At 45.6% G+C, this 26,497-nt stretch overlaps 1 protein-coding gene and 1 pseudogene across 1 annotated transcript in view; one reads left to right on the plus strand and one right to left on the minus strand.

Moving 5' to 3' along the window:
* Positions 1-26,497, minus strand: part of LOC148143349 (uncharacterized) — a 151,534-nt gene that overhangs the window by 81,921 nt on the left and 43,116 nt on the right. The window lies entirely within an intron of this gene.
* Positions 23,825-26,497, plus strand: part of LOC148143350 (uncharacterized) — a 42,684-nt pseudogene continuing 40,011 nt past the window's right edge.

Genomic DNA, 26,497 nt, shown 5'->3' on the forward strand with positions numbered 1-26,497 from the left:
ACTATTCTGTCTCTTACCACCACCTCCCCAATGTTGTTCGTATTCCCAGCACCCAGCCAGTTCGCTCCTCCACTCCCTTGCAGCCCTCTCTCAGATTCCCTTTACCTGCCTGATCCACGCTCACACCTCCTGACCCTGTCCACTGACTCAATCAGAAGGGTCTGTCCGGAGAGGAATGACTAACTCCTGGAATAAAATGTCTGGTTATCTTTTACATCAAAGGTCTGCAGCCTGGCTTTCAGCTCCATCTCTCTGAGCTGAATGTCCACCAGCATGTGTTTGCCCTGGATCACAGCATCCAGAGCCTCCCACCTTCTGCAAATCAGAAGACAAGTCCCACCCTACACTCTCCAATGTGTGTTGTGCAACTGCTTAATCATTTCTGGTGGCCGAGCAGAGGCTAAGTTCAACTTGGATTCCAAACTTGGGTATCAATAGCCATGAGGATGGCTTCAAATGGACCTTGGGTTGATGTCACACTACATGTGACTCCACTACACTATACAGTCTCTCTCTCTCTCACACATACACAGACACACACACTCTCATACACACACACATGCATGTAAGTCAATAGGGTGAATTTGCGGAATTATATTTCCAAATACATTGTATTTTGCTCAAAAAGTTCACAATCTGCAGGCAGTCAATGCATGTAATAATTTTATAAATTCCTACTTTGGAAATAGAACCAGTCTGACTCAAGATTGGGATACTGACAGACTTGAACCTCACACCTTCCATGCATTGTCTGAGCTGTCACTTCTTTTTATAAAATAGAGTCATAGAGTCAAAGAGATGTACAGCATGGAAACAGACCCTTCGGTCCAATCCGTCTACACCGACCAGACATCCCAACCCAATCTAATCCCACCTGCCAGCACCCAGCCCATATCCCTCCAAACCCTTCCTATTCATATACCCATCCAAATGCCTCTTAAATGTTACAATTGTACCAGCCTCCATGACATCCTCTGGCAGCTCATTCCATACACGTACCACCCTCTGCGTGAAAAACTTGCCCCTTAGGTCTCTTTTATATCTTTCCCCTCTCACCAAAAGGAATGCCGTCTAGTTCTAGACTCCCCGATCCCAGGGAAAATACTTTGTCTATTTATCGTATCCATGCCCCTCATAATTTTGTAAACCTCTATAAGGTCATCCCTCAGCCTCCGACGCTCCAGGGAAAACAGCCCCAGCCTGTTCAGCCTCTCCCTATAACTCAAATCCTCCAACCCTGACAACATCCTTGTAAATCTTTTCTGAACCCTTTCAAGTTTCGCAACATCTTATGGGTGGCGCAGTGGTTAGCACTGCTGCCTCACAGCGCCAGAGACCTGGGTTCAATTCCTGCCTCCGGCGACTGACTGTGTGGAGTTTGCACATTCTCCCCGTGTCTGCGTGGGTTTCCTCCGGGTGCTCCGGTTTCTTCCCACAGTCATAAAGATGTGCAGGTCAGGTGAATTGGTCATGCTAAATTGCCCCTAGTGTTAGGTAAGGGGTAAATGAAGGGTTATGGGTGGGTTGTGCTTCAGCGGGTCGGTGTGGATTTGTTGGGCCGAAGGGCCTGTTTCCACACTGTAATATAATCTGTAATCTTTCCGATAGGAAGGAGACCACAATTGCATGCAATATTCCAACAGTGGCCTAACCAATGTTTTGAACAGCTGCAGCATGATCTCCCAATTCCTGTACTCAATGCTCTGACCAATAAAGGAAAGCATACCAAATGCCTTCTTCACTATCCTATCTACCTTAAGTTATCTCGAGCATATGACTTAAAAGAAGTTCTAGGATTTGCATATTAATGAACTGAAACCTGCAACCCATTCTAAAAGATGAAAGACTTAACAGCAATCTTGGTTTGTTCAATATATCATTTCAGTTGCATGACACTGATCTTTTGCTATAAATTCTGTGTCTTATGATCCTGCTCCACAGCTACCTGATGAAGGAGCAGCGCGCCGAAAGCTAGTGCTCCCAAATAAACCTGTTGGACTATATCCTGGTGTTATGTGATTTTTAACGTTGTTTCTCATGAACACAGCCACAACACTTCCTGCTGCTGCCAGGAAACATTACAATGCTGATGAAACGATGGAGTACCTGCAGAGATGAAAATCTTAACAGTTTCTAAGGATACTTGCTACTGATTCACTGCTTCTTCTGATACACGACTTTGGTAACATAGTGCTGGAAGCTGAGTGAGCAGCTTTAAAACAGAAACTTGTTGGATTTTAAATCTTTCAATGTCTGAGTCTGAATTTAGGTAACCTTTATTGCGACCCAACTTTGTTACAGCTTCATGATCTCCCCAGCAAAGAAATTACAAAAAGTAGCTTTCCTTTTCTTCAACAGCTGAAGCTCAAAGCACGCACACACACCCCTGACCTCCCCTGCTACCCCAGTTGCTTTATTATTGGTAAGCACTGAGGTGTCCCTTTGTAACTGAATCCTTGATACAGTCTTAACCCGGAGGAAGTAATGCCTCTCTCAGCAATTTCAGCCCATATACTGTATCCAAGTAAGTTTCTCCCCACTCATTTTCCGGGGGCAGGGGTGGGGACAGGGGCTTAAAGTCGACCATATTGCTGAGAGTCTGGAGTCATGTGTAGGCCAGACCGGGTAAAGGATGCATCTGGGACGACTGAGTGAATCCTTTCCCACAACAGCAGTTTCCTTCCCTAAAAAAATCATGAGTGAATTAGATGAGGATGTTTTCCCCCTGAAAATGGTTTCACCATTAGATTCTGAACTCCAGATTTCTGACCAAATTCCAATCTGCCATGGCGGGATTCAAACCCGGGGGAGTTCCCAGAGTTGATGTAGTAATCCAGTTGATAATACCACTCGGCCATTGCTTCTTCGATCCCAGTGATGGCACATGAACTCACTAGTGCCTCCGGAAGTTGTCCACCCAACCAAATCCCTTCCTGCACTCAGCAGGAGAACAGCCTCTCCCAGTGTGGACCCACTGGTATGTCTGCAGGGTGGATGAACTCATGAACCCCTTTCTGCAGTGACAGTAGGTGAACGGCCTCTCCCCAGTGCGGACCCAAGGATGTTTCAGCAGGCCAGGAGAATTGACGAATGTATTCCTGTACTTGGAGCAAGTGAATGGCTTCTCCCCGGTGTGAACATGCCAGTGCATCAGCTGGTTGCACAACCAACTGAATCCCTTCCCACACACAGAGCAGGAGAATGGCCTCTCCCCTGTGTGAATGCTTCTATGAGTCTCCAGCACTGACGGGGAAGGGAACCCTTTCCCACAGTCCCCACATTTCCACAGTTTCCCCATGGGGAGAGCTTTCCTTGTGTCCCTCTGGGTTTGAAATTACCAACAGAATGGGTACACAGTCTCTCTCCACCGTGAGGGATGAAACTTTGATTCCCCAAACTGAGTAACTGGTTTCAAGCACTTTTCACAGTCAGTGCACTGAATCTCCCTCACTTGGGTGTCTCTGTATTCAAAAAGTGTCCAAAATCTCTCAAGCAGACAAAAGCAAACATTTCTTCTCAATTGGAATGGTTGCTGATATTCAAGTCCCAATGAATCAAGTGGCTCTGTCAGAAGTTGATGTATCATTTGCTTTCAGATTTCTTTCTACATGTCTTCCTGCAAAATTAAATTCACAAAATACGTGATCACAGTCAATACTGTTAAATGAACACAACATAGGTGACAATTCCTGTAGTTTGTCAGATGCCTGATCACATCTTATCCAGGACACAGAAACCTGAAAACCCTCATGCAACCAGATAGCCTTAAGTGTGTATGGAGGAAATCTTCATTTCGGTGACAATAACCTAGAACAAGCTGCCGACAAAGGCACTGGAAATGGAGCTGAATCAAGGACAATGAAAATGAAATGTCAAGGCTACTTGAGAAAAACAAACCAGTAAAGTTGCTGAATGACTTTCTACTGTCCTATTCAATAAAAAAGATGACAAGAAATACAGAATATAACTTCAGTGCTAGATTAGAATGTGAAAAATAATAGCCACAAGGCTTTTATAACAGCGAATAATATCAGATATACACCATATGAAGCAACATATGTCTACATTTTATATCAACGTGCCAATCCCTTAGATTCTGCTCCGTCCCATGAGTAACTACCATTTTAATTCTGAACATGAGGAAAGAAGCGATCTTTTTCCGCAATGCAAATTGTATTTAAATAAACGTATCAAACTGAGGGGAAAAATTTAGTATACCGTGAAGAAGGACAGAGAGCATCTGATACCTTTGCAGAGTCTGCTCCCTCCCTGGATTCACTTCAGTTGCTACATGTGAATAGTGTTTCCTCCCTCTCTTTCTCCCTCCAAGGATGAGAAATGGAAAGGGCAAAGATATTGCTTTGCTTCCACAATTTCTCCATGATGTGGGAATCCTTGTCTCTCTCCAGCTTTGACAATCGGTTGAAAGACCACTCATGTATGGAACATGTTCCATCTATTGCTGCTGCGAATGGGGTGTTGCTATTTTAGGCTGTGTACCCGCTTAAAGCTCTTCCCACGGTCAGTTCATTGGAACACTCTCACTCAGGTATGCATACCTCAGTCTCACTGATGTTTGAAACCTTGTGAAGCAGACAGGACAGGAGGGAAATTAAAAAATGCTACTAGATTCAAAGGCCGATGATATTCCCGTGCCAATGAATTGATTGTCTCTATCAGATCTTGTTTTGAGATTTCTGGCTGTAAATCCTCCCTTTCTCGTATACTGTAAAAGGAGATTACAGAAGACATTGCTGTCTACACAGTATAGAAATTCAATACAGACAATTCTGGTTTCTGAGGAACATTCTTTCTTTTCTCCTTCCCTCAAAAATGTGAATCGTAATGCTACAGTCTCCCTCCATTCTTACTCTACTGTGGCTATTATCACCCTCATTTCCGTTCTCCTAAAAATGCTGAAAAATGTTGACTGACAGATCTTGTGGAACCCTAGGTCTGAATATCATACAGAAGTTGAAACATTTTATCTTGTCAAGGTCCCACAGGATGTTTATAAGCCCTTCGACCAAAATAATCCATTCACCCCATCAAATCTGCTCCACCATTTATTACCATAATGATTAATATTATAATCCAAAAATCCACATTCATGCCTTATTATTGATTCCCCTATTGATTAAAATTCTGCCCAACATCTGCCTTGACTGTACTTAGTGATTGAACTTCAATAGCCCTGTCATTCATTACCCTCTGAGAGAAGATATCCACCTCATCTCCATCATAAATATGCAAACACTTAAGATTAGAGGCTATTCCTTCTGGTCTGAAACTCTCCCACAAATGAACACTACCTTTTTGGCAACTAACCTATCAGGCCCACTAAAATTCTGATACTTATTCATTCAGATCTCCTCTCATTCTTCCAAACTCGAACGAATGCTCAGCTAAGCTACTCAACATTTCCTCATTAGCAAACACGTCAATTCCCGGGATGAATTTTGTGAACGCTCTCTCACCAGCTTCCAATATTTCTGTCTTCTCCTCTACTTCGAGGGACCAGAGTGCAAAACACGCAAGTTACAGCATAATAAAGAATGCTGAATAATAGACATTTTTCCAGCAGAAAATCGAAAATGTGCAAAAATAGTCAGATGGAAAAGAGTCCAATCATGTAGTGGTAAGGAGCCTGATGGCTTGGGGGAAGAAACTGTTGCCTAATCTGGTCGTGATAGATTGAATTGGGAGGTGGGTGTGAGGATCTAAAGTTGGAATTAAGGCAACAAAATATGTACATTTTTATTTCAACAAAATGGCTTCTCGATTTAAAAGAATACTACAAAATGGCCTGTGAACCATACTGCTGAACAAACTGTTGATTTGCAGAATTAACTTGCAGTTCAAAGATAAGAGGACAATAGAATTTTCATAAGATGAATACTGACACATTATTTGACCATTTGAACTAACCTTGAACTAATACATGGCATGACAATTTATGTAAATTAGTTATCCTTCATAAAGAAAATATCATTGGATTAACTTGCTGTAAATCATGTCACCTTATTATATGTGATTGGTCTTTCTCGTAATTAAGACTACTATTTCTTAAAAAAATGTAAATAATGTATAATTTTTAAGTGTAATTGCGCAACTTCATCACGGAACACAGAAGCTTCAATCTCTGTGTTGCTGGATAGAATTGTGTTAAGATACCTTAATTCAATAAACTAATGAACCTTGCTTTTCGAATACACCGCATTTGTCGATTCCTTTGACCGATCTCGAACCAAGAGGCCCCTCTTGAGGAGACGCAGATCTTCATTTTGGTGCCCTGGCACGTTTCGGCTCGGACAGATTGTGAACAGCAGTGTACGAGTTAAATGTCCTTCACTATTGAGTGTTGAGGAATTCGGCCTGCCAGACGTGATTATTTAGAGAACGTTTGGTTTCCTGTCAGTCAAGTGGTGTCTGACGTGACCAGTCCAGCCCGAAAGGATCGGTCTCAGCAATGGTTGAGGTAAAAACAATGACTGCAGATGCTGGAAACCAGATTCTGGATCAGTGGTGCTGGAAGAGCACAACAATTCAGGCAGCATCAGAGGACAGGCAAAATCGACGTTTCGGGCAAAAGCCCTTCATCAGGAATAAAGGCAGAGAGCCTGAAGCGTGGAGAGATAAGCTAGAGGAGGGTGGGGGTGGGGAGAGAGTGGCATAGAGTACAATAGGTCAGTGGGGAAGGAGATGAAGGTGATAGGTTAGGGAGGAGAGGGTGGAGTGGATAGGTGGAAAAGGAGCCGGGCAGGTCGGACAAGTCCGGACAGGTCAGGGGATCGAGTTGCTGGAGGTTAGAAGCTAGGATGAAGTGGGGGAAGGGGAAATGAGGAAACTGTTGAAATCCACATTGATGCCCTGGGGTTGAAGTGTTCCGAGGCGGAAGATGAGGCGTTCTTCCTCCAGGCGTCTGGTGGTGAGGGAGCGGCGGTGGAGGAGGCCCAGCACCTCCATATCCTCTTAGCAATGGTTGAGTCTGGGGGACTTGTTAAACTAATTAAGACTACTATTTCTTAAAAAACATGTAAATAATGTATAATTTTTAAGTGTAATTGCGCAACTTCATCACGGAACACAGAAGCTTCAATCTCTGTGTTGCTGTTTAAAAAGGGGAGAGATTAATTGAAGTTGAGGGTGCTTTGGTACTTGCGGACAGTGGTCTTCGAAAATTGCTGAACTCTGAGGGGAGGGTTGAAATCTGAATTCCCAAGCTTTATTAACTTTTGTTTTTTAAAAAAAAATTCTTTCTCCCGAGCTTCGTTGCTTTCAGAAATAAAACAATATCAATCTCCAGAGATTGGTTATTTTCTGGTGTTATCTTTTTAATAGAAAAAAATTCGATCGCTCAAAATTCATTTATTTTCGGTTTGGGTTGTGTTAACTTCGTTACTTTTCGGTTTAAAAAAAACTCCGATTGCCTTAAATTCGTTTATTTTCGGGTTCGCTTAATTTGAAATTCGTTATTTTTCGGGTTTATGTTTCATGCTAAATTGGGAAAACGACACTGCAGTGGACTAGGTTGTGGCAAAAGTGCTGCTTCACCTGGCAGGTATGTTAGAGCCCTTGGATATTCAGGAGGGAGCAGGTAAATGGGCAGGTGTTACACATTCGGCGGTTGCAGGGGAAAGTGCCTTGGCACTATGGGAGGTGGGTGTGGGGTGTTGCGAGTGAAGGAAGAGTGGAACCGAGGTGGAACCCCTGGCACAACGGGTGCATGTTGGGACCATAACCCAGCTGAGAAAGCATTCTCTCCTATTCACTCAATGTCGTCTTTAGCAGCTTTCCGGTATAACAGCGCTCTGTTCTGCACCTCGCCTTCTCATCTGCTGCCGAAAAAAGCTTGGACATAAATATTTCCCAGTGATATACTGGCCCAATGTGCACAGTCGCGTTGATACACTCGTAGAGGTCTGCGTGGACTTCTCCTGTTCTCTGTATCCTATGTTGAGGAGGGCAATGCTTGTCACTGGCCACTCGGGTGTCAGAGAAAAGTTTCGAAACAAAATGGTTGAATTATCTGCCAGTGGAGAGAGCCCGGTTCCCGGGGACGGGACAAACAGCAGCAGGGAGACTGAATGAGAAGCAGCTGTTCGGGAAACTCTTTGCCGTTTGCAATTCTCAGAGCAATCTCAAATGGATTTCATACTGAGCAAGTCTCAGGTCGCGCAAGCGGTGTGGGGGGTTAGTAGCACTCCGGCCCTCTGGCTCGTTGGTCTAGGCGTATGATTCTCGCTTTGGGTCTTTTACTGTACCGAGTTGCGAGAGGTCCCGGTTTCAAATCCCGGACGAGCCCGCGTTTTTTAACTTGACTTGTGCAAAACTGCCTGATTAATTTTCTCAAAAAACGCCTTCGTGAAACGAGGTTGGGCTGTTTGGAGTACGAATGAGGCAGAAAACAGGGAAGTGAAATGGTTGGAGATAGTGTTCAACAGGTTGACGTGAGTGGTGCTGTGTTTGAGGAATGTCAACAATCAAGGGAGATTGGAAAATTGGAACAGCTCTCCTCGGAGAACCGAACTTTTCCAAGTCATGAGGGACCTAGAAACAGGAAATAATGTTGTGAAAATGCTCCCACACCTGAAAGGATCCTCAACGATTCGGCAGAATTTTAAAGTCACGAGGAAAAGAAGTAAAAGTGACATTAGGAAGAACGTTTACGTACAGGGAGTGGTTAGGGTTAGTAAGTCCCTGTCTGACACTGACAAAGAGGAAGATTCAATGGACACAAAAGGGAATTCGGTGGTCACGTTCAGATGTGCAGATTTACGCTGAGAAGGCGAGAGAATGAAACGAATAGAGACACACGTTTACTTAAGTGTAGAACCAGCAGAGCGAAGGTGGGCCGCATGGCCTCCGTCTGCGCTGTGACACATGTTGTGATTCAGTGTGAAATCACAGTTCGACCAACAGAATGTGGGAATTTAGAAATAAGTTTATATTTACACAGCCTCCATACGTCCGCGAAACAGCATATTACACGACAGCAGTGGAGGTCTTTGACATCAGGCTCGAACGTGCCTGCCGCGTGCCAGACGGAAACCTGAAGTGTTCTGTGGAAGGGGTGCGGAGTGCGGCCGCGGAGTGGTGCAGCGGGAGCGTGCTGGGCCCATAACCCAGAGGTCGATGGATCGAAACCATCCTCTGCTATTGTTCAATGTCACCTCGAGCTGCTTTTCTTTGGATCGGTGCTCTCTCTTCTGCAAGCTGCCTTTGCATCTCCTCACCGAATGTCCAAATGGCATGTTAGCATATCAATGCTCTCGTCAAATCAAGTGGCACGGTTGCAGAGGTCTCAGAGGTATTCTGGTCTTCGTCGGTTTCCTCTGAACTGAATCGCAAACCCAGTTCTCTGCGATGCCAATCAGCTGGTAAAGTTGAAACACATGCCTTGCGGTTTCGTCCATTCCCTGCAGGAATTCGCCACCCTGGTTCAGACGAGAATGACAAGCATGTCAGAAACCGCATCACGACTCAGACAGAGTCCCCGACTGTTAGGACGGATACCACCGATTGTGAATAACCTCAGAGAGAGAGACAAGTGACAGACAGTCGTCGTGGACTCGATGGGCTGAACGGCTTCTGTCTGGGCGAGAATGATGCTACGTGTTTTTGCCGTCCCACTGCCTGTCTCTGGGACAGAGAGGCTGAGGGGGCAAAACTGGTTCATTTTTAACCGTCCCTTCCGTGTTGGACTGCCTGCAGTCCCTCAGCTCAGAGCCGTGGGGATGACTCTCAGTGAGTGAAGGTTTCACTCGGATTCTCTTCATCTGGGACACTTGGGGCTCAGATGTTAACTGCTGCGCGATCGCAGCAAAGAAAGCGATGCCCACTTTGCAATAGACTTTCCGTAAGATTGCTGCGTGAAGACGATTTCTGAACACCACGAAGGCTGCACAACAATGTGAATTTACCTGAGCGAAGAGTCCTCGGTGTCCATTTCTTTCTGTCCTGCCAGCACAGCATCTTTCTATCTCTCCGATAACAGACCCTTGGAGAAAGTTCACAATCAAAGTTGTTCATGTTCCCCACATTAATGTAACTGACACCTCTCACCCCAAGGGTTTCATAGAGAGAGAGAGAGAGAGAGAGCAGAAGAGCGAATGGACTCTACCCGCACCCCACCCTATACCCCGTCCCACCCCGCAGAACAACGTGCAAGTAGAAATAAAATGGTTTAATTATCCACCAGTGGAGGTAGTCCAGTTCCTGGGGATGAGACAAATATCAGCGCCCCGGGGAAAGGATGACAAGCAGATGTTCTGGAAACGCTTTGCTGCTTGCAATTCTTGCAGCAATGTGGAATGTACTTCACACTGAGCAAGTTTCAGCTGGCTCAGAGTCTCCGATGTACATTGCTGTGTTTGCCGCCAGCTCAGAGAGAGAACAATAGGAAGGACGTAGGAGTGAATAACGATCCGCGTGAGAGGGCGAATAACTGTTAATGGAGACTGTTAGCGGCTTACAATACGTCGTGCGTCTGAGCAGACGAGGTGATAACAAGGAGTCGTTTGTGTGGTAGGGGTCAAGGACATGGGGGAGTTCAGGCCCTAAAGTTATGGAACTCGATATTGAAGACCGGAGGGCTGTAAGGTCTCCAAGTGGAAAATGAGGTGTTGTTCTTTCATCTGGAGCGAGAACACTGCTGCAAGCCTGAGACAGAGATGTTGGCCAGGGAACAGGGTGATGTGTTAAAGTGGCAGGCAACCGCAAGGTCAGGGCCTTTTTTCTGCGGGCAGAACCGGGTTGTTCTGCGAAGCAGTCACGCAGTTTATGCTTCATGCTACATTGGGGAAACGACACTGTGAGCAGCGAATGCAGTGGACTAGGTTGTGGCAAAAGTGCTGCTTCACCTGGCAGGTATGTTTGAGCCCTTGGATATTCAGGAGGGAGCAGGTAAATGGGCAGGTGTTACACATTCGGCGGTTGCAGGGGAAAGTGCCTTGGCACCACGGGAGGTGGGTGTGGGGTGTTGCGAGTGAAGGAAGAGTGGAACCGAGGTGGAACCCCTGGCACAACGGGTGCGTGTTGGGACCATAACCCAGCTGAGAAAGCATTCTCTCCTATTCACTCAATGTCGTCTTTAGCAGCTTTCCGGTATAACAGCGCTCTGTTCTGCGCCTCGCCTTCTAATATGCTTCCGAAAAAAGCTTGGACATAAATATTTCCCAGTGATATACTGGCCCAATGTTGAATTATCTGCCAGTGGAGAGAGCCCGGTTCCTGGGGACGGGACAAACAGCAGCAGGGAGACTGAATGAGAAGCAGTTGTTCAGGAAACTCTTTGCCGCTTGCAATTCTCAGAGCAATCTCAAATGTATTTCATACTGAGCAAGTCTCAGGTCGTGCAAGCGGTGTGGGGCGCTAGCAGCGTGCCGGCTCTCTGGCTCGTTGGTCTAGGCGTATGTTTCTCGCTTCGGGTCCTTTCCTATGCCGAATTGCGAGAGGTCCCGGGTTCAAATCGCGGGCGAGTCCGCGTTTTTTAACTTGACTTGTGCAAAACTGCCTGATTAATTTTCTCAAAAAACGCCTTCGTGAAACGAGGTTGGGCTGTCTGGAGTACGAATGAGGCGGAAAACAGGGAAGTGAAATGGTTGGAGATAGTGTTCAACAGGTTGACGTGAGTGGTGCAGTGTTTGAGGAATGTCAGCAATCAAGGTAGATTGGAAAATTGGGACAGCTCTCCTCGGAGAACCGAACTTTTCCAAGTCATGAGGGACCCAGAAACAGGAAATAATGTTGTGAAAATGCTCCCACACCTGAAAGGATCCTCAACGATTCGGCAAGTGGAAAATGAGGTGTTGTTCTTTCATCTGGAGCTAGAACACTGCTCCAAGCCTGAAACAGAGATGTTGGCCAGGGAACAGGGTGATGTATTAAAGTGTCAGGCAACCGCATGGTCAGGGCCTTTTTAGTGAAACTGACACCTCTTACCCAAGTGATTCAGAGAGAGGGAGACAGCAGAAGAGCAGGTGATTGGAGACAGCGCTGAACAGGTTGTCGTGAATTGTGCCGTGTATGAGGAATGTCAATAATGAAGGCAGATTGGAAAGTTGGGACAGCTCTCCTTGGAGACAGAAGTTTGAAATCTGGCCCAGTTGACGTTTTACAAGACATGAGGGGTTTAGACAGAGAAAATAATATAGTGAAAATGGTACCACGCCTGAAAGGATCGCTAACAATTAGGCAGTGTCTCGAGGAGAGGAAGTAAAAATAACATTATGAAGAACGTTTTCGTGCAGAGAGTGGTTAGGGTCAGATTTACACAGTTGCGCTGGCACCATGTGGAGCTCTGAGTTGTCTTGTCCTGTTCTGTCGGTGTGTTCTGATCTCAAGTGTGAAACCTCTTCCCTCAGATGGTGAAGTTGAAACACATGACTTGCTTTTCTTCGTCCATTTCCTGTGGTAAAGAAACAGACGCCCGTGTAACAAAATACTTTCTGCAGGATTGCTGTGTCAAGACAAATTCTGAACACCAAACAGGCTGCACAAGCAGGTACTCATATCAATTTACCTGAGGGAAGAGTCTCCGGTGTCCATTTCTGTCAGTCCCGATAGCACATCACCTTGCCATTTCTCCGATAACAGACCTTTGGAACAAGTTCAAAGTTGCCATTTGATGCATTCGTGTCAATGACGTCTCCTACCCCAAGTGATAGTGAGAGAGAGCAGAAGAGCGAATGGGCTCTGCCTTCCACCAGCACAGCTTGCAAATAGAAACAAAATGGTTCAATTATCCGCTCCTGGAGAGAGCCCGGTCCCTGGGGACGGGACAAACAGCAGGGTCCTGGGAGCAGGAGACAGACTGAGAAGCAGATGTTCTTGAAACTCGTTGCGGCTTGAAGTTCTGGGAGCAATGTACAATGTATTTCCTACTGAGCAAGTCTCAGCTGCTTCTGGAGCTGACTGCGTCCATGGCATGTGGCTCGTTGGGCTCAGGGTATCAACAGATTGACGTGAATGGTGCCGTGCCTGAGGAGTGTCAGTTCTGAAGGTAGATTGGAAAGTTGGGACAGATCTCCTTGGACCTGTAGTTGCTGTGGAGGAGGATCATAAGACACAGAATATAGAATAAAAGATTATAGTGTCATGTAACATAAATTATATATTGAAGAAACCTAGATTGCTGTTGAGTCTTTCATCTTTTAAAACGGGTTGTAGATTTCGGTTCATTAATCTGTAAATCCCAGAACTTTTTAAAAATCACATTCTCCAGGTAACTTAAGGTTCTATAAAAGGAGGTGACACCTCAGGTCAGACAATGCATGAAAGCTGTGAGGGTAGGGTCTATCTGTATCCTAATCTTGAGTGAGACTGGTTCTATTTCCAAATATATAATTCTGCAAACGCAGATTCACCCCAAAGACTTCGATAAGTGAGTGCATGCATGAGAGAGAGACTGTGTGTGTGCGTGTGCATGCTGGGTACAGTGTGTGTGTGTGTGTGTGTGTGTGTGTGTGTATGTGTGTGTGTGTGTGTGTGTGTGTGTGTGATGGAGAAGAAGTATGTGAGATGGTGTATGCGTAGGGTTGAGTGTGGGGATGTATTACTGTGTGTCTGAGAGAGAGCATGTCTATCAGAGAGGGTCTGCACGAGCGTGTGAGTATGTAAGAGAGTGTGCTTGTGTGTGTGAGAGTGTATTGTGTAGCTGCGTCTCCTGTAGTGTGATGTGAACCCAGGGTCTCGGCTGAGGCCATTATCATGTGTTCTAAACTTGGCTATCAGCCTCTGCTCGGCCACTAGATCAAAGAGGGCTGAGGCACGAGAAAGGACGGGCGGGAGCACTTGTGGTGGTGAAGAAGGGAGAGAAATGGAGAAGGGACAGACGTTGGGGAGTAGAGAATGACTGGGGTTCAGAGGGTTGGGGAGAGAATCGAGGTGCAGTGTGAAGAGGGGAGAAAGGGCGGGGCAGTGGGTGGGGAGAAAATGGACAAGGGGCAGAATGGGAAGCGAAAGACAGCACAAATCCCACCTTCCCCAGGACTGGTGTCAGTGTCCCACGAACTGGAACCCACTCGCCCCAGAGCAGATTTGGGGCAATCATTTCTCAATATAAGCATGGCTAAGGCATATCATCCCTGCAGGCCATTCACACCGACCTTCCCAACAGCATCCCACCCAGACACACTCGATTATGCTACAGCCCTGCAGTTCCCCATGGCTATTTCCTGATGAAGGGTTTTGCCCAAAACGTCGATTCTCCTGCTCCTCAGATGCTGCCTGACCTGATGTGCTTTTCCAGCACACACTCTCGACCCTAATTTCCAGCATCTGCAGTCCTCACTTTCGCCCTGTAAGGGGTGAATGTTATATTCCGAGTCTTTTAAATCTTTTAAAATCTTTTCCCCTCACCCTAAACCTATACCCTGTATTTTTGCAATACCTCTACCCTGGGGAAACGACAGAAACGTTGAGCAGCCAGACAAAATGCAAAAGGAATAACATGTCTAGGCACAGGGGAAAAACATTTCGACAAAATTTGCTTTGGTATTTTTCTCTCGTATTCGCATTTGGACACTTAAAATTTGTCATGATGTGGAGGTGCCCGTGTTGGACTGGGGTGTACGAAGTTAAAAATCACACAACACCAGGTTACAGTCCATTAGGCTTGTTTGGAAGCACTAGCTTTCGGAGCGCCGCTCCTTCATCAGGCGGTTGTGGAGTATACGAACATAAATTCTGTGTCTTACGATCTTATACTCCACAACCACCTGATGGAGGAGCAGCGCTGTGAAAGCTAGTGCTTCCAAATAAGTCTGTTGGACTATAACCAGGTGTATTGTGATTTTTAACTTTAAAATTTGTAACAAATTCCTGCACACTGAGCATGCTCCGCGGTGTCAGCAAGCACTGCGCATGACCGCCAGTGTCAGCAAAGCACTGCGCATATTCCTTGGTGCCCGCAGAAACTGCGCGTCAGCTCCTTTCCATGGACCAATAGAGAACCTTGGAGGACCGGAAGGAGACTGGTCCTCCTGCCAACCAGAGCCGGCCATTGTCGAAATGTGGAGGTTGGACCGTGAGCTCTGAAGCTGCTGCTGCTCCTTTCTCTGTGAACTTCACCCCAGACTGTAACTTCCTTCCTCTGTCTAACTTTTGTGAGTACAACAGTCTGTTTCTCACCACTTTTTCCATTTTTTGTTTCATTCTGGGGTTCAATTGTTAACTTGCAGCAACTGAAAGGAAAGAATGAATCGGGGAGCGGCGGGGGGACAGACTCTGGAAAAGTTGATCCAGGTCTGTCTCAAATTACAAACACATGGCAAATGCAGTGACACAATCTAGAGCTTTTGATGTTAAAGAAAAGCGCAGAGAGGGGACGTATTGTTTAAATGGTGATATGTTGAGATGTGGTGAAAGTGAGATGATGGAGGTCAGAGTTGAAAAGTGTGGCGCTGGAAAAGCACAGCAGGTTAGGCAGCAACTGAGGAGGAGGAGAGTCAATGTTTTGGGCATGAGCCCTTCATCAGGAATGATGTGTGGATGGACAAAGGGGCCTCAGCGTCCTTCTACACCAGTTGTCAGACAGGCGCAGCAAGCAATCAGCAAGGCAAGTGGTATATTAGCAAGAGGAATTGAGTTCAGAAGTGGGGATGTCTTCCTGCAGTTAGGTCAGTCATTGAATGTATTCAAGGCTGAGTTCATTTGACTTTGAAGAACAAAGAATTGATGGGTATTGGGGGGAGGTAAGAAAATGGTTTTAAGACCAGGATAGAACAGTTACAGAGTCATACCACACAGAAACAAACCATGAAGTCCAACTAGTCCATGCTGGCTGTGTTCTGAAACTAAACTAGTCCCATCTGCCAGTGTTTGGCCCAGACTCTTTGAACCTTTCCTATTACAATTGGAACATTTAAGAGGCATTTGGATGGGTATATGAATAGGAAGGGTTTGGAGGGATATGGGCCGGGTGCTGGCAGGTGGGATTAGATTGGGTTGGGATATCTGGTCGGCATGGATGCGTTGGGCCGAAGGGTCTGTTTCCATGCTGTACATCTCGATGTACTTATCCAAATGTCTTTTAAACACTGTAACTGTACCTGCATCCATCACCTCCTCTGGACATTGATACCACATGAGAACCATTCTCTGTCTTAAAATAAAAAGGTGCCCCTCATGTCTTTTTAAAATATTTCTCCTCTCATCTTCAAAGTTTGCTCCCTAACCTTGAAACACCCATCCCAGGGAAAGAATACCTGCTGTTCACCTCATCGATACCCCTGAAGATCTTATAATCCTCTCTAAGGTCATCTCTCAACCTCCAAAGCTGCAGTGAAAAAAATCCCACCCTGTCCATCTAGATGCCGGGATATTTATATCCAATTATGAACTGTTCAATGCTGGTGCCGACTGGAAAGACCAAATGACCTATTCCTGCTCCCAATTCTCACACTCTGTGTCCAGGACAGCAAGAGACCATATGACATAGGTGCAGAAATGATGCCATTCATCCCATCAGATCTACTCCACCATTCAATCACAACTGATACGTTTCTCAACCCCATTTTGAAATTTTGATTTTGGAAAGGCAGATCAGGACAGGATCTGCGAAGTAAATGGGGAGTGTTGTTGAATAAAGATAGCTTTGAATGCTGGTTCATAGTTTCTTGAAAGTGGAGTCGCAGGTAGATAGGATAGTGAAGGAGTTGTTTGGTATGCTTGCCTTTATAGGTCAGTGCATTTCAGTACAGATGTTGGGAGGTCATGTTGCCCCTGTACTGGACATTGATTCAGCCACTTTTGGAATACTGTGTTCAGTTCTGGTTACCCTGCTACAGAAAAAGTGTTGTGAACTTTTGAAAGGGTTTGGCAAAGATTTACAAGGCTATTGCCAGAGTTGGAGGGTTTGAGCTATAGGGAGAGGCTGAATAGGCCGGGGCTGTTTTCCCTGGAGCATTGAAGGCTGAGGGGTGACTTTATAGAAGTTCATATGGAGCATGGATAGGGTGAATATCTAAAAACATTTCCACATAGTAGGGGAGTCCAAAACTAGAGGGCATAGATTTGAGGTGAGAGGGGAAAGATTTAAAAGGAACCTTATGGACAACTTTCTCACACAGAGAGTGATGCATTCATGGAATGAGCTGCCAGAGGACGTGGTGGAGGCTGGTATAATTACAACATTTTAAATGGCATCTGGTAACAGGGTGAATTGAGAGGGATATAGGCTAAGTGCTGACAAATGGGACTATGTTAATTTGGGATATCTGGTCAGCACAGCCAATTTGGACTGAAGGAAAGCAGAAGTATTGTTGTGAAGACTGGAATTTCAGAGCAGCTTTCAAAGATATTTTGTCCTTACTGGGAGCAGAAGCTACAATGAAATCTTTCATTTCAGAGACAGCAACTGAGTAAGTGACGACATCCAGGATTTTGATGGAATGTGGAACTTGTTGCAATGTGGGGTGAAGTGTTTTAAGCTGGAAATGTGTTGCTGGAAAAGCGCAGCAGGTCAGGCAGCATCCAGGGAACAGGAGAATCGACGTTTCGGGCATAAGTCCTTCTTCAGGAAAGATTTCCTGAAGAAGGGCTTATGCCCGAAACGTCAATTCTCCTGTTCCCTGGATGCTGCCTGACCTGCTGCGCTTTTCCAGCAACACATTTCCAGCTCTGATCTCCAGCATCTGCAGACCTCACTTTCTCCTCCTTGAAGTGTTTTAAGTAAAGTGGCCTGAGCAGGAAGCCCAGTGAAGGGTTAGGTGGGTTTTTGTTTTAAACTGCTCATTTCTTTCAGCCCCCAACAATGTACTTCCAATGCTGTGCATCAGAAGGAGCGGTGAATCAGTAACTGGTATCATCAGAAGCCTTACGGGTTTCAGTACTGCAGGTATTGTATTGTTGCATCAGCATTGTAAAGGTTACTGGCAGCAGTGGGAGGTGTGGGCTGTATTCACTGGAAGCGATGAAGCAGTTTGATAACACACATATGAGAGGGCAGGGTGGGACTTGTCTTTCAATTTGCAGAAGTTGGGAGGTTCTGGGAGTTGTGGTTCTGGGCAAACACAACTGCAGTAAATCAGAGAAGCCCTGCAGTGTGGAAGGAGGCCATTCAACCCATCAAGTCCACATTGACCCATCGAACAGCATGCCACCCAGATCCATCCTATCTCGTCGTTTCTGCTGGTGGGTTAGACTAGGTAACAAGATTAGGGGTAGGTTTAAGGCAGAGGCGGAGGGACTACGTTTCCTGGAGAGTGGTGAATCTATGGAATTCTTTGCCCAAGGAAGCAACAGAAGCAGGCATATTCAAGACACAGTTCGATGGGATTTTGGATGGTAGGTGAATTTAGGGTAGTCAGGATAATGCAGGTAAGAGGAGCTGAGATGATGGATAGATCAGCCATGATCTTAAAGAATGGCGGAGCAGGCTCGATGGGCCAAATGGCCTCTTTCTGCACTGCAGGGATTTTATGATTGCTTCATATGGTGTCTATCTGATATTCGCTGTTGTACAAGCTGCATGGCTATGATTTTTCACCTTCTAATATAGTAATGGAATTACATCCTGTATTTCTTGTATTCATTTTTATTTTAACAGGTCAGCAGGACGTCTTTCAGCAACTTTACTGGCTTTCTTTCCTGAAGCAGCCTTGACATTTCATTTTCATATCCTTCATTCAGCTCCATTTCCAGCAACTTTGTGGGAAGGTTGTTCCAGGTCATTGTCACCTAAATGAAGTTTTCCTCTTTATATACTTAATGCTATCTGGCTGAATGAGGGTTTTCAGGTTTCTGTGTCATGGATAATATATGATCAGCAGGTATGTGGCAATCTAAGGAATTGTCACCGATGTTATGTTCATTTGACTGTACTGACCGTGACTTATTTCGTGATTTTATTTGCAGGAAGACATGGGGAAAGAAATCTGAAACCAAAAGATACATCAGCTTCTGACAGAGTCACGTGATTCATTGGGACTTGAATATCAGCAGCCATTCCAGTCGAGAAGAAATGTTTGCTTCTGTCTGGTTGGACACTGGTGTGGCAGGAAGAATACTGATACACCCGAATGAGGGAGATTCAGTGCGGTGACTGTGAAAAGGACAGGACTTCACACCATTTACTCAGCTTGGAGGGTCAAAGAGGCTGTTCACTCGCTCTCTGTGCGGGAAGGGCTTCACCCGCTCCTCCCACCTGCAGAGACATCAGTGAGTTCACCTCCCATCGCAGGGGGATTGAAGGAGCTTCGGCCGAGTGCCATTATCGACTGCATTAATAACCCAGTTCTGGGGACTCCCGGGTTTGAATCTCACCATAGCAGATGGCGGATTTGGAGTTCAGTCAGAAATCTGGAGTCCAGAATCTCATTATGAAACCATTTTCGGGGAACAAACACCCCAATCTGATTCACTCATGCTTTAGGGGAGGAAACTGCCGTTGTGGGAAAGGATTCACTCAGTCGTCCCAGCTGCATCCTTTCCCTGGTCTGGCCTATATGTGACTCCAGACCCACAGCAGTGTGGTTGACTCTTGACAGCCCATCTGCAAATGCACGGGGAGAATCTTACTTGCAGACAGGCTATGGGTTGCAATTGCTGAGTGAAGCAATACTTCCTCCAGGCTGAGGCTACACCAAGGATCGAATTACAAAGGGACAACTCAGCTGACCAATAGTGAAGAAAGTGGGATGCAGGGGAGTGTGTGTGTGTATATGTATGTGTGTGTGTGTTTAAAAAAAGCTACCTTTTGTGCCTCTTTTTGTTGGGACGATCTGAAGCTGCAACAAAGTTACCTGAACTTACCGTCGGATTCAGACATTGAAGGCTATGAGATCCAACAGGATTTTCTTTTAAAGCTGCTAATTTCTTTCAATCTCCGGCGGGAGGTTTCCAATGTCTTATATCAGAAGGAGCAGTCAATGTGTAGCTCGTATTATTAGAATTGTACATTTTTCAGGACTGATGGTTCATTGTTTCCTCAGCATTGTAAAGTTTACTGGCAGCAGTGGGAGGGGTGGGCTGTTTTAACTGGAAACAAAGTTAAAATCCAGTTCCAGTCCAACAGGTTTATTTGGAAGGACTAGCTTTCGGAGTGTTGCTCCTTCGTCAGGTAGCTGTACAGCAGGATCATAAGACACAGAATTTGTAGCAAAATGATATATTGAACAAACCTCGACTGCTTTTAAGTGTTTCATCTTTAGAATGGGTTGCAGGTTTCAGTTCATTGGTATGTAAATCCCAAAACTTTTTTTAAGTCACAGTCTCGAGATAACTTAAGGTTTTACAAAGAGGTGCCCTCTCAGCTCAGACAATGCATGAAAGATGTGAGGTTCGAGTCTGTCTTGAGTCAGACTGATTCTGTTTCCAAAGTAGGAATTTAGAAAATATTACATGGATTGACTGTCTGTAGATTGTGCACTTTTTGAGCAAAATAGAATGAATCTACAAACATAATTCTGCAAATGCAAATTCAGCCCGTGGTCTTATCTATGTGTGAATGCATGAAAGTGAGTGAGTGTGTGCATACGCATGAGTCTGGCTGAGAGAGTGTGTGTTAGCGTGTGTGCATGCTTGGTAAAGTGAGAGTGTGCAGGAGTATAAGTCGGTGAGAGGATGTGTGTGTGGGTGAGAGTGTGGGTGGGTACATGTGTGCGCATCTGAGAGAGCGCGTATATCTGAGAGAGTGGCTGCGTGAGTATGTGAGAATGTATGGCTGTGTGTGAGAGACAGAGAGACAGAATGTGTACAGTGTAGTGGGGTCACCTGTAATGTAACATGAACCCAAGGTCCTGGTGGAGGCCATCCTCATGGGTTCCAAACTTGCCTATCAGTCTCTGCTCGGCCACTAGAAATGATTAAGCAGTTACACAATAGACACGGGAGAGGGCAGGGTGAGACTTGTCTTTCGATTTGCAAAAGGTGGAATGCTCTGGATGATGTGATCTAGGGCAAACACAACTTGGAGGACCTTCGGCTCAGAGAGGTGGAGCTGGAAGCCAGGCTGCTGACACGCTGGGAAGGCAAGGCGTAAAGTTAATCAGATGTTTTTTTATTCCGGGAGATGGTCTTTCCCTCCATACAGAGCCTTCCGATGGGGTCATTGGACAGGGTCAGGAGGGTGTGAGCCCGGGTCAGGCAGGTAAACGGGATCTGAGAGAGAGCTGCAGGGGCGAGGAGCTAACTGTGGGGTGGTGGGAATAAGAACAACGTTAGGGAGGGGGAGGTATGGGACAGAATAGTGACGGGGATTGCCTCTGTTCTCTGCAGTTGGCAGCAGAAGCACAGATGGTATCGGAATCTGGTGCCAGGATTCAGGAACCGATGCGTTCAGGGCTGGAGAAGTGGGAAAGGGAGGTGCAATGGGTGTGGTCCAACGATGTCAGCAGGAGACAGCCTCTGCTGAGGGCGCATGAGAAGTTAAAAGCTGCAAAGACAAAGCAGAACCTCAAAGCACTGGGTGGGATGGTGGCTCAGTGGTTAGCAATGCTGCTTAATAACGCCAGGAGCCTGGGTTTGATTCCACCCTTGGGTGACTGTCTGTGTGAAGTTTGGCATGTTCTCCCCCTTGTGTCTGTGTTGGTTATCTCTGGGTGTTCTGGCTTCCTCCCACAGTCCAAAGATCTGCACTTTAGGGTGGATCAGCTGTGCTAAAGTGTGCAGGAGAGCTTGCATCTTTTAGGATGACCATGTTAGTTTCGGGTCCTTCATTTGTAAATCCCAGAACTTTTTTAAACTTACATTCTCAAGATAGCTTTTAACAATAGGTGTCATCTCAGCTCAGATAATGCATTGAAGGTGAGACATTAAAGTCTGTCTGTGTCCCAATGTTAGGTCAGACTGATTCTATTTCTAAAGTGGGAGCTACAGAATCTTACATGGATTTTTACAGTTTTTGAGTAATTCGGAATAGAATGGGCTTCTGCAAGGAAGTGTACAAACAACTGACCAGGAACACGACAGGCAACTACCAGCTGATCTGACCAAAGAGCACAAACGTGAATTGACAGCATTCATCAAGACTTCTGATCCAATCCTTCCAGAAGTTCAGCATCCACGGACGAGTTGAATCCGTGGATGTGTCAGTACTCTCCACCAGCATCCCTCACGATGATGGCATGAAGATAACAGCCTCAGTACTCAATACCAACAACTGCCAATCTCTGAGCACTGTCCTACAACTCATCCACTTCATCCTTGACCACAATATTTTCACCTTTGGCAACCAGTTCTTCATCCAGACACATGGAACAGCCATGGGGACCAAATGTGCACCTCAGTATGCCAACATTTTCACGCAGAGGTTCAAACAAGGCTTCTTTTCTGCACAGGACCTCCAACCAACACTATACATCAGATATATTGATGACATTTCTTCCTGTGGACCCATGGTGAGGAGTCACTGAAACAACGATACTGTGATATTAACAAGTTTCATCCCACTATCACATTCACCACACTCTTTAGTATCTGTCTCATTTTTGAACACATGCAGCTCTATCAAGGATGGGTATCTCAGCACTTCTCTGTACCGCAAACCCATGGATAACCTGACAGTGCTATACTTCTCTAGTGAAACATATTAAAACATCCACCCCCTCTGGACAAGCCTTTCACATACATAGGATCTGTTCAGGTGAGGAGGAACATGACAGACACTTGGAAGTACACAAGCATGCTCTCATAAGAACGGGGTAAAATGTTCAACTCATCAACTGCCAGTTCCAATGTGTCACAGCAAGAAACTGTAATGACTTCCTTTGGGAGATAGACATGAGATGCAACCAAAACTGTATCCTTTGTTGTCCAATACTTCTCAGGAGCCAAAACACTACGCAATCTTCTTCACAGCCTGCAGCACATTATTGATGAGGATGAGCACCTCACCAAGACCTTCCACACGCCTCCACTTCCCGCCTTCAAACAACCGCCAAACTTTAAACAGATAATTGTTCGCAGCAAACTGCCTGGCCTTCAGGACAACACGATACAACACTGTCACGGCAGATGATGAAAGACGTATCAGAATGTTGACACGATTACCACCATTACACGTGAGGACACCACCCACCATGAGTGCAGCAGGTACTCATGTGACTCAGCCAACATTGTTTATCTCATACACTGCAGGCATTGATGCCCTGAGTCTTGGTATATTAGTGAGACCAAGCAGAGGCTACAGCAACAGATGAATGGACACTGCACAACAATCACCAGCCGGGAGTGTTCCCTCGGGGAACACTACAGCGGTCTGGGACATTCAGCCTTGGACCTTCGGGTAACTATTCTTCAAGGTAAACTTCAGGATAGGCAACAACGGAAAGTGGCTGGGCAGAGGCTGATAGCCAAGTTCAATACCCATTGAGACGGCCTCAACCGGGACCTTGGGTTCATGTCACACCACACTATACATTCTCTCTCTCTCTCACACTCACACACACACGCATACATTCACACACACCCTCTCACAGACTTATACTCCATTACACACTCTCTCTCACACACACACAGACACACATACACATCCACACCCTCTCAGACTTATTCCCCATTACACTCTCTCACACACACATGATCACTTGGTTTCTCCTGCACACACACACACACATAAAAGTTTGTGGGTTGAATTTGTACTTGCAGAATCGCATTTTATTTTGCTGATAAACTCATAGACGGAAGATTCTGTAATACAACGATAGAAATAGAATCCGTCTGACCTAACATTGGGACACAGACAAACTTTAACTTAACACCTTCAATGCATTATCTGATTGAGATGACACCTATTGTTAAAAGCTAGCTTGACAACGTAACTTTTGAAAAGTTCTGGGATTTACATGTGAAGGAATCAAAACTAACATGGTCATTCTAAAAAATGGTAGAGGTAAGCTAAAGTTGATTAATATTCCATTCCATGACACTGCAATCCTGTTGCTATGAAGACTGTGTGTTATGATTCTGCTCCACAACCAACCGATGAAGGAGCAGCGCTTCGAAAACTAGTGATTCCAAATAAACCTGTCGGGCTATAACCTGGCATTGTGTGATTTTTAACTTTGAAAATCTGTCAGTAACGCCAACATCTCCATACTGCGCATGCTACTCGGTGTCAGCAACGCAGTGTGCATTTTCCACGGTGTCAGCAAAATATTACGCATGCTCACGCAAGAAGCGGAAACACTCCGTGACCTTGTTTTGATGGACCAATGAGAAGCTCTGGAGGACTGGATGTAGACTGGTCCTCCTGCCAATCACAGCAAACCCATCGTCTGGATGCGGAAGTAGGACCATATGCTTCTGAGCTGGTTGTTGCTGCTCCTCTCTCTCTGAATGAAGATTGAGCTTCACCCCAGACTGCAACTTCCTTCCTCTCTCCAACATCTGTGAGTACAACACACTTTTTTCTCACCCCCTTTTCCATTCCGGGGTTGAACTGTTGACTTGCAGGAACTGAAGGGAAACGGAGTGAATCCAGGGAGGGGACAGACTCTGGGAAAGTTAGTCCAGGTCTTTTTTTCAATGGCAAATACAGGAGAATTGACATTTCAGGCTCGAGCCTTTCATCAGCAATGATGTGTGGATGAACAAAGGGGCCTCTGCGTCCTTCTAATCCTGTCAATGCAAGTTGTCACACAGGTGCAGCAAGTAGTGAGCAAGGCAAGTGGTATATTAGCAAGAGGAATTGAGTTCAGAAGTGGGGACGCCTTCCTGCAGTTTGGGCGTAATTGAATATATCCAAGGCTGAGTTCATCTGATTTTTGAACAACAAAGAAGTGATGATTATGGGGGAGGCAAGACCAATACAGATCACTTACTATGCTGACTATGTTCTCAAACTAAACTGGACCCACCTACCTGTGTTTAACCTCTATCCCTCTGAACCTTTTATATTGGAGTCATAGAGATGTACAGCACAGAAACAGACCCTTTGGTCCAATTTGTCCATGCCTATCAGTTATCCTAATCTAGTCTATTTGCCAGCCCTGGGCCCATATCCCTCGAACCCCTTCTATTATAGACCAATCCAAATGCCTCTTAAATTCTGTAATTATACCAGTCTCCGCCACTTCCTCTGGCTGGTCATTTCATATATGCACTACTGTGTGAAAAGGCTCCCCTTAAAGCTCTTTTATGTCTTTCCCCGTTCGCCCAAAACCTTTAGTTCTGCACTACCCCACCCCAGGGAGAAGACTTTGTCTATTTACCCTATCCATGCCTCTCATGACTTTATAAACCTCTAAGGTCATCCCTCAGCCTCCGACGCTCCAGGGAAACAGCCGCAGCCTATTCAGCCTCTCCCGAAAGCTATTTTTTTCAAATCTGGCAACATGCAGGTAAATCTTTTCTGAACCCTTTCAAGTTTCACACCGTCCTTCTGATGGGCAGGAGACCAGAGTTGCATGCAATATTCCAAGCACGCAATATTCCAAATGTGGTCTCACCAATGTCCTGTAGAGCTGCAACATCACCTACCTCCCAACTCCTTTACTCAGTGCTGTAACCGATAAAGGAAAGCATGCCAAATGCTGCCTTCACTATCCTATCTACCTGGTACTCGACCTTCAAGGAACTATGAACCTGCACTCCAAGGTCTCTTTATTCAGCAACACTCCCCAGGACCTTATACACTTTATTATAAGTCCTACTTTGATTTGCTTTTCCAAAATCCAGCACTTCACATTTATTTAAATTAAACTTCATCATTCATATACTAATCCAAATGTCTTTTAAAAGTTCTAATTGTATCTGCATCCACCCCTTTGTCTGGAATTCATTCCACACACAAACCACTCTCTGGGGGGAAGAAAATGGCGACCCTCATATCCTTTTAAAATCTTTCTCCTCTCTCTCTTTTAAAATTTGCTCCGTAATCTTGACCCCCAGCCTAGAGAGAGGATTTTGGCCGTTCACCTCATCTATACCCCTCACGATGTTATAATCCACCTCTGCTCCAGTGGAAAAATTTCCAGCTTATTAACTTGAATGTAGGTATATTCATGGCAGGTCAGGCAGCATCCAAGGAGCTACCTGATCTGCTGTGCGTTTCCAGCACCACTCTAATCTAGACTTTGGTTTCCAGCATCTGCAGTCCTTGTTTTTACCTTTTACGTCGGTATACTCAGATCTACTTATGATCTGTTCAATGCTGGTGCAAGCTTGACAGGCTAAATGGCCTATTCCTGCTCCCAATTTGCACACTCCTAGTCCAGAACAACAAGAGACCAAAAAACACAGGAGCAGAAATTAGGCCTCTCAGCCCATCAGGGGTGCTGCACTATTAAGTTCTGGCTGATAAGTTTCTCAATCCCATTCTCCCACTTTCTCCCTGTAACCCTCGATCCCCTTGATACTCAAGAACCTATCTATCTCCATCTTAAATCTACTCAGTGACCTGGCCTCCACAGCCTTCTGTAGCAATGAATTCCACATATTCACCACTTACCGGCTGAAAATGTTTCGCCTTATCTTTGTTCTAAAAGATATTCCTTTTACTCTGATGCTGTGCCCTCGGGTCCTAGACTCTCCTACCAATAGGAACATCTTCCCC

Source organism: Chiloscyllium plagiosum, unplaced genomic scaffold (genome assembly GCF_037043375.1).
Source record: "Chiloscyllium plagiosum isolate Xiang-an unplaced genomic scaffold, Cpla_swu_hap1 HiC_scaffold_27, whole genome shotgun sequence".
Classification (NCBI taxonomy): Eukaryota; Metazoa; Chordata; class Chondrichthyes; order Orectolobiformes; family Hemiscylliidae; genus Chiloscyllium; species Chiloscyllium plagiosum.